This window comes from Mugil cephalus, chromosome 1, assembly GCF_022458985.1.
Source record: "Mugil cephalus isolate CIBA_MC_2020 chromosome 1, CIBA_Mcephalus_1.1, whole genome shotgun sequence".
Lineage (NCBI taxonomy): Eukaryota > Metazoa > Chordata > Actinopteri > Mugiliformes > Mugilidae > Mugil > Mugil cephalus.
In genome coordinates, this window is record NC_061770.1 from 2,563,413 (window position 1) to 2,572,969 (window position 9,557).

Genomic DNA, 9,557 nt, shown 5'->3' on the forward strand with positions numbered 1-9,557 from the left:
GTGCAGTACATTAGTGCTGTGGATCTTATTCATTCATTCATTCATTGATTCACCAGTTAAGCTAACAAGCATGCCTTTGGACGGTGGGAAGAAGCAGGAGTACCTGGAGAGAACCCACGCAGACACAGGGAGAACATCCAAACTCCACCCAGAAAGGCCCCAGCTGACCCATGGATTCAAACCCAGAACCTTTTTGCTGAGGCATCAGTGCACCACACCACTGTGCCGCCCCCAGTCCATTTCAGAAAGTGTAAAAATAAAATATCAAAACCTTCAATGTGGATTTTGTTTCAAACAAGTGTAAATGAGTATCTTTTAAAGGTTTTGTTAAACCAAACAAGGGCCTTTGGCATCATGTCATAGCAGAAGGGGGCTATGAATTTCTTTCTGTCTTTTAATTCAGTCCAGAAGGAGAGGGTAATCTCTCAAGGGTTAACCTACATGTTGCAGTAAGGTCTTCTGCTGTTAGATATTCACATCTCTACTTTACAATGCCTCAACATGTCTCAGTCCTAGATGTTGCGTAAAAGTTTTTGTCAGTGTGTGCAGTTCTTAGATACTGCCTATAGAACTGGCCTCCTTGCAGTCCTCCAGCCTGTTTAGGTCTTTCATGAAACTAAATTAATCTTGAGTTTGATCAGATGAAAATGTGGGATATTGCCCAGTAGTTGAGGAGAGCACAGGGAATGTTTGACATCCACAAGCGCTTATATGATGCTCCTCAGTGGGAAGCCACAGACATTCAGCAACAATCTTCTCTGTGGTCCCTTGAGGCAAAGAAAGAGTTGGATGCTTTTCAGTGCTGGATGTCTCTGAAATATTGCCATTTAAATGCACAGTATGCATGAAGCCGTGGTTTTACTGTAAACTGAGTGTGGTTATGATTCTCTTATTGCAAACAAGTAATAATTCAGCTTCTGGAGAAATCGTCGTTAATCTTTCTTCACTGTAGTCTGTGTCAATGTGGGAATTTCCCCCTCTGACAGAATTATGGAAAAAAAATAAACCTTCTTGGAGGTATATTTTTAAACCTTTAACAAGGTCAAGCTGATAGACCACCATGCTTTTAATAGTCCCACCCTGCTTCACATTCACACAGATTCACAAGTCATGCTGTACAGCCCTCCAATCTGTTTCAGTGTTGAGGAAAAATTTGTCAAGAACATTTTTATGTGATGTTTTAACATGGTTTGGCTGCAGTGAAGTGAAGAAATGAAATGAAAAACCGAGGCAAGCTTTTGATTCATTTGGCCACCTCAGTATGAAAGCAATTACAAATTTTGCAATAAGGTGAATATTGACATAAAAATGTTCTGAAAATCAAGGTGCGTTTTTTTTAGCGTAGGCAGGTTAGATGTCCTTTTCAGGTAATCTGATTTTCATTCAGGTTAGTTGCACATTATTTTACAGCAGCATTTTGACAAAGAATTGTTGAACAGAAATGAATAATTACAGGTTTGACTAAAACCATTTAAACAACAGCATCCAGTTTAGGTTATGGATTGTTACTGGCCTTGCAGTGGGATTGTAAATGTGTTTGGGTGGTTCATAGGTTTAAAGAGGAGGAGGAGGAAGATGAGGAGGACGTGTGGATAAAAAAAAAAAAATTACCTGGCCTGAGAAAACACAACTTTGTGGTTGCAGAAGCCCGCCATGTTCCACCTGTGACCCCTTTTTTTTTTTAAATGTTAATGATTTTATATAGCGCTTTTCTAAGTATAGGTAAACAGTTAACAGTCACAATCCCCATGCTCGTCTATTTTAACGATGTAAATTTTTGTTGCTTAAAACTATTTTCACCTGTGCTTTTCCTCTTACGAGGATTTTTTTTTAGTTATTTATTGTTCTGGCCAATTAGAGGCAGAGTGAAGTTATTAATATTGTTACAGAGCACCATCATTATCATTCATTTGAAGTTGTGTCTCCGGCTAACAATTAAATGCCAGTATTTACTCCCCTTTCTGCTCTGTTTTTGGTCTCTACCATGCCCCAAAGGAAATGTCTTGCACCACAGACAATAAATGCTCCATTATGTTCAACACTTCTCAACACAGCCTCTAAGTCTGTAATGTTTGGCATTGAGCAGGTCTGCTATGCTCCAAAAACACCTCATGGAGTTCAGTGAGAAAGAACCAAATCAGTAAATGTAAGGACCAGGTAGCTAAACAATGAGCTCAGATTTTTTTTAAAGGTCTACATACTCAAGGCGTGCAGCTGATCCAGGTAGGGTGGCCAGATTTGAGTTTGTGAAGAAGAGGACCCTTCAGCAGGGGACACACACAGAGAAATGAAATGTAAATTCAGTGTAAACATGTTTGAGGCTCTAGTCTGGTCACCCTAATTCAGGTACTAATTCATAATTAAACTGGAGACATCGTACAAGTGATGAAGCCAGATAAGTAGTTTCTAGCCACTCCTGTTAAGTTAAGCTAAGGGAAACTGCCTCTCCACACCTTCTTAGAAGGTGGATCCCACGCTCATGTCTGTTAAGGTCACGGAAAGAGTGTAGAGACAAGGTAGCTTAGCCTAGCTAGAAACTATTTACTTATCTGGCTTCTTTATCTGTACAGTGTCTCCAGCACTAGTGGCTAAAACCACGTTCTTAGATTCTGTTGTCTGCGGATTAACGAACACGAAACAACATGTCAGTCAGTGAGGTGCAGCGTGTCAACGTTTCCCCATACTTCCAGCTAAGCTAACAGCCTACGACTCTCAGCTGAAGTTAAGGAAAACCTCCTTCTTCCTTGTGCAGTGTTTTGCATTTACTTTCTGCGATCCACTTTTTCTTTTTCCTCTTACCATTAATATGTGTCTAAAAGTCCTGGCTGAGTCCCATTAGGACCATACGCCTGGCGTGATCTTATCTTCAACCTGCAGGATTTTATAGCTTATTCTTTGTGTATTCTGGAGCCATCACAAGATCTACATTTCATTAGATGTGTCATTCGTAACTCAGCAGAGAAAACTTCTGTGGAGCTCCTTGTTCCTTGTTGGCTTTCACATTTGCTTTCTTTGCAGAGGTCAGAAGAAAAAAACATGCGCCAAGCACAACATAGAGAATGCTGGGAAATACCTCAATGAGACAGTGGAGGACAGTTTGTCATCCAACGTGACTTTCTGTGGAGGTGTGGGCGACATTCTGTGGCTTGCCGGCACATGTGGACCATGACTGGAAGTCTCACTTCCATTTTTCTCAATAACTAAGTAATCACACTTGCATATATTGTGTGTTAGGACCTCATTCTGCCAGAACTCCCGCTGTGTCAGGCACAATGAAACCATAATATTAGCTCTAGAATCACATGATAGACTGAGCATGCTGAAAACCACTGTCTGCAGATTGACCACTCTTCCCTCCCTTTCCTGCCACTTCTGATCTCCTTCTGTGTTTTTCCGCAGTAGCACCAAAATAGCTCTCTCAGCTTTGAGGAAAGCATATTTTGATGACACCAGCCTAAATGGCAGCTACGCCCTGCAAAAAAAGATGTGAAAATTAGCAGGACTTTTGCTGGCTAATGGCTCTGTGTACTTGGCCTGCAGCAACGTTGGCAAGGTCTCTCAAGGCTACACCAACAGGAAATTGCATTAATCCAGAGCTGGGCTGAAGTAATTCACTCCCTTTTTTTATTTAAGGCTTTGCCAGAATTTCAGCGGACCACCTCGGCTGTCCTGCTGGCGGAGAACAGGAGTGGGAGGCCTCAGGGCCTGACTGAAACCTCCCCTCCATGTGTTCCCTAATTGGTTTAATGACTGTAATTATCTGCTGGGGTGCATGTTGTGCAGGGGACGATTAATGGCCTCCAAAACACATGCAGACAGGCGGAAATTAAGAGAGGGGGGCACTGAGACAAAGAATAGCTAGGCAGAAAAAAAAGACCTATAAAACTGCCAAGAGAGACATATCCTGCTGGGTAAGAGAAACAATGACACAGCAAGTCTCTTTTTTTTAAAAAAAAAAAAACGAAAGATTTATTTATTGTTAAAATGTTAATCTAATTTTGGGGATTAGCTTCTTTGGACAGAAAAAAAGAGAAGCCACCAGTGCAGTTAAAAGGGTAAAAGTGAACTTACAACTTTATTGATGCTCAAGAAAACGTCTGCTCAGAAACAGCCACCTCTGTCACTGAATGGTTTAAGTTGCAGTGCCACTAATGATCTGTTAGTGCTGGCTTTAAAAGATTTCTGACTGCTACTACATCCACTCATCATCATCATTACTGCTTACCCTCAGAGGGTTAAGAAGTGGACAGCGGCAAATCGCAGTCAGACTACACCATGTCGCCAGTACTTTTATTACATCCACATTTACTTTCAGAAACAGAATTTTCAGAAAAGTGACCAATACTTGTCACATTTGAAAGGTGTTTACACTGTACTTTTTATATCTGGTGGAGATTAATGGCAGAACATTATTTAGTTAAATAAGAGTCAAAGTAGGCTGTATACTGATAAATTACTGACTCAATTTATACTGTAGATTTAATCCTGTATGTATAGCATAACATCTGCCAATATACTGTATGTTCAGCATATTCCACAGTACCAGTCAGACTACTGTTCACACAGCACACACAGCAACAGTCTGAAAGCTGCTATGAACCATTTTTTCATTCCTTTATTCCTGTTCATGACTACTACTGTACATGTTTGTGTCTGTGTATGTTCAGAGCTGTTAACAGTGTGAGACAACATGCGATCACATTCTTATATTCCACTCCTAGGCAAATGTTTCTTAAATGACAGGTGGGACAGCCAATCAGAGGGGTTGCACCCACCTGACTGCCCCACCCCACACCCTCTGACCCCTTCAATTAAATGTGGATTTTTCTGGCTTCTCTAGTTTACAACAGTTGCAACAAGAGATAAACTATATATATATATATATGGTATTAAAATATTAGAATTTCCCAGAGTCCCCTTTAAGACATGTTTTTGTAAAAATGTATTTCCTTTTAAATTAAATAGAGCATGAAATTAGAAGAAAATATTTAATCTACATGCAACCGCATATATCTTCTGTTATATTTTATGTATTGTTTATTTCTGTTTCTCATTGTTCTTGCTAGAAATCCTCAAATGCTACTGTAGTTGTAGTGTGGCATAGTGGTCCTGTTTAGATCATTTTGTACCTTTAATGCTTCAATTCACTTTAAGATCCACAGTGAAGTTATAATTAATGTTAAGAATGCTAAGAATATCTTGAATGAAAGTTCACATGCTCTAAAAATACTTTGTGCAAATGTATCTTCCTGCCTCTCAGTCCTCCAATTAAATATTAGGATGTTGCTGCTTTCACTCCAGATGCCATTTGCTTTTTAATTACACTAATATATCAATGTTTTTTTTTTCATTTGTAACAGAGCATCAACAGAGTTGCGCAGGGGCTGAAGAATGATCTGTGCAAACTCTAACATGCTGTGCGACACTCGCTGTGAGATTAACAGCAATGTGGAGTGAATTCTTCTGCTGTCTCAAAATACACAAAGAGTCTGTAGGAATACAAGGTTCATAGCAGCAGTGTGTGCGACTTGTGTTACTGCTCTCTTCTTGCCCTCATGTTGCCTGTGTACATCAACCAGATAGGAGTAGCACAGTTTAGGAAACCCTCAATGCAGGTAATATCTTTTGCCCCTTATCATCTTATTAAAAAAAAGTTCATTAAAGAGTTTAATTCCAGTTTGTTTTTACATTAAATGCAGAGAGGAGCCTTGGCAGCATTCACACTCTAATCTTGGATTAGGACATCTAGGATAGTTTTAGTTGAGAGTACAGTGAAAATAGGAAAATTGAGGACTGAGCTGGCAGAATAATCTGCAAAAGCCCTGAAGTGCTGGTGAGAGAAACAGCAGCGGAAAGACGCAGGAAGACCAATATAGACAGAAATTGGAGGATGTGTTTTCTGGTCAGGAACCCATTGCTAAAATTAGCAAGGATGTAAATTCCTGAGTGTTGCCGGGTTTTCATATCCGCGCATGACACCGAGAGTTGCCAGAAGAACATAAAACATAACAAAGAAGAAAGGAATAGAAGAGTGGCGGTGAAGGGAGAGGTCATACATGAACAGTGCCATGGCAATGTTTTCCCTCTTCCTTATTTCTTTTAAATTGACCTTCGCCCTGGGAACAAAGACTTCCAACAAGCCACAAGAAGGAGGGAAACTCTCTGAAAGCGAAAGCCGTGGCCCCCACGCACAACACAATCCTCAGGGGGAGGCTCGAGCCCTGGACGCCAAGCCTTCAACACAATCACCACACATGCTATTGTGGCCTGCAGTAAAGCCCTGGTACGGCTCAAATCTCCAGTCCACCCCCTCCACCCCCACCCTCACCACCATGCCTCCCTCTCTCCCGCCCCCTGCTCTTTCTTTCTCTCTATGCATCCCTGTCATTTACAGTCCTAATGACAAGACACAAACTTCCACACATTCAACCCCCACGGAGCGAGGATAATCACATTACAGCCGACGACAGGGACAAAAACCAAACTCAACTTGGATGCACTCAGACGTGGATTTGCATAAATCCAAACAGTACAATCAGCAGTTAAACGGTGTGGCTCGGCTCCTCGTTTTCCATCACGCATGGAAGAGAGAGAAAAAACCCACCACGCTGTGAAGCACTGAGGGAATAGATGGAAGGGGATGGAAAATAGTGAAAGACTTTCTCAGTTTACAGTCGCCACATAAAGCCAGGACTATTTCTAGGCATCCTATTGGTTTAACAGAGGCAAGAACACACAGCCAGCTGGAAGTCAAGGACAAAGGCTTAGCGGCAAATCCAAGTTCCCATGCTTCATCTGAGTTGGGCTTTTTCCTTATATGTGTCTGTTGACCTGCTGTTTAATTCAAAACCTAAATATTTACATTCTTCTTTCTCTTATCGAAGGGGCGCATTTAAGGCTTTGTAACTTGCATCAATCAACAAAAAGCTGATAATTTCCTAAATGTGGGGCGCCAGGGACTTCCCTGTCACTGCCAGGTCATAGTGAGAGAGATAAGGCAAAGTGGCTCAGTCAAGGTGAATTATGAAGGGAGTGTGGGGCAAGTCTGGACTTGCTGCATTCTTTGGCTCATACAGATACATTTTTAATGGCATTTTGGCATTTTTTCTCAGCAGGTGTGAGTCTTCAAACAAGAAAAGATGCAGTATTCCAATGAGGAGACATCTGACACTGATATTTACATGCGTCTCCTTTGCCTGTCCGCTGCCATGCTGCATTCCCATAAAGGTCAGCCAAATATACTTTGTGACCTCTGCCCTCAGGGTGTTTCCAGTGGTTTAGAGTTTAGAAAAAATGGTAATGAGAGATGTACATATTACTGATCGTAGCTATGAGTTTGTTGTGGTTGAGTTTAGAAACCATCATCGCTGCTCACTGTGAGAATGTAGGTCATTCAGACTGACTTGTAGTGAAACAAAAAACACAAAAGCAACTGTCACTTGTTTCAAAAGGTTGTCAACGAGACGTTGAACCTGGGTCAGTCTGATCAAACACATAAGCACATTCCTAATGGATTACTCTGAAAATGAATCCTTTATTTCTACTGATGGTCACAACAAAAGCTCAGATGATTTCCATCCGGATGCCAGACTCACAATGCTGTCTTACTGTCTTACGGTGTTAAAAGCAACTATGCCGCGTTTTGGAGTGAGATAAGCCTTTAAATGAACAGATCTGTTACGCACACCAGAACGTCTGGTTCTCGTTTCACGTCTCACTGATTCTTAAAACACACAGCCCTCCTAGTTCTAAAGCAGAGCTGACAATTAAATGATTCATTCTGAATGGGGTCTTATTGGGGTATGATAGTTATGACACTTTGTTGGTTATGATAACTGTGGTCACAAATGTCTTGAGGTCCAAGAACTGTGTGACATTGTTTTATCTGAAAGAGTTTATTTGGAAGCTGCTAGTTATCGGACAATTAAGCGAGGTATGCATGGCAGGTCTGTCAAGTTACCCAGGAAATGGGTTTGTCATTGTGATGGATGCTTACAACTGACAATAAAAGTCTAAAAATGACTTTGGCTGACCTACTGACTTATCTCTTTATTTCTGATTTCCCTGCCTCTACAGACATCAGCAAATAACCAGACATTTTTGTTGCCTCAGGTCAAGTTTAGCGATAAACAGCCCCCTCTTAGGATATTCACAGATTCAAAATGGAAGTTTTCAGTAATATCTGAGCTTTCAAATTTACATTTCCTACATTCGATTTCGTGGTCGTTCTAGACACCAATAGTTGCCTCGTATTGATGTTCTCATGACCGATAGCTGGTGTTAGCACTTGATCACCAAGTAGCCACAAACTCATGAGCTCCCATTGAAAACAACAGATGACATTTAGCTGCCTTTATTTTTTTTTGATTAGAAGGAAAAAGCTAATGCATATTTTATGCTTCTTCTGCGCTTAAGTGCTGCAAAGGCTCCTTTCTTAACGCAAACCCCTGTGTAGACCCTGCTGCTTCTCCATCTCTGACATTTTCTAATTGATTGTTTTTGGATCAATAAAGAAATGGAAAGGTTAACTGAGGGGGTTTGGAGACACAGACATTTGTATAACTCGTGTTGGGCAAATTTTTTGGCAAAGGTTCCAGTCGCCATTGTTGTACGTGAAGCAGGAAGTAGAAAGCGAAGCAACATGTAGAAACAAAAAATTACCTGACAGGCAAAAAAGACACACAGCCAACTAGCATTGTTTTTTTACAGAGTGAGCCACACTGATGAGCGCACAAGTATAAATGTCTCACACCGGCAGAGGGTCAGTGCGCGTAGCCCTGCGCAGTAGTACGATTACGCATAAGTTGTTAGAGATAAAAAAAAGTCTTTCACAAACCAACCATTGACTGTAAAAACAATCAGCTCCATAACCCTCAGATGGTGTCATGGGTCGCGTGTCATGTCTGGGTTCAAGGGTTGTGTTTGTTCTGTTGTGTTTTACAATGTGTATGAGTAAAATATTCTCAACAGCCTTTGTATTTCCTGCATTAAGTTACTCATTTGTTAGCTAACTAACTGTTACCATCACTGGCTTCTTGGTACCAACCACTGATTGTATATACTACAGCATTATATATATATATATGTATATATATATATATATATATATGTTATATATATATATATATATATATATATATATATATATATATAGTTGCCTTGCAGTGGTGTTCTCACGACTTAGTGTCAATGCAACTTGAAGACCAAGAATTGTGTACATGAAGTTGTGTCCACAATGTCAAGTTCCATTTGAAGGTGATCTCAAAGTCTCATGTATTTGACTTTTTTTTTTAATATGTCAGGGGACATATTAAGTCATTGTAGGAAAAGCAAAATGAGCCAACGTGTAATAACTCCGGTCCTACTACAGCTAAACACAGCCATCATTAATGACGCCCTTCCTTTTCCTGCTTTGTCGCTGCTATGTGAGACACTTTCATGAAGTGACAGAAAAATGTTGCAGCAATGTAAAAGCCTGTTCCACCGTTCTTTTCTAATTAAGGAGGCAGAATTTCTGACCTCCAACACCACGGGATAGTTCATGGAAGACGAAAATG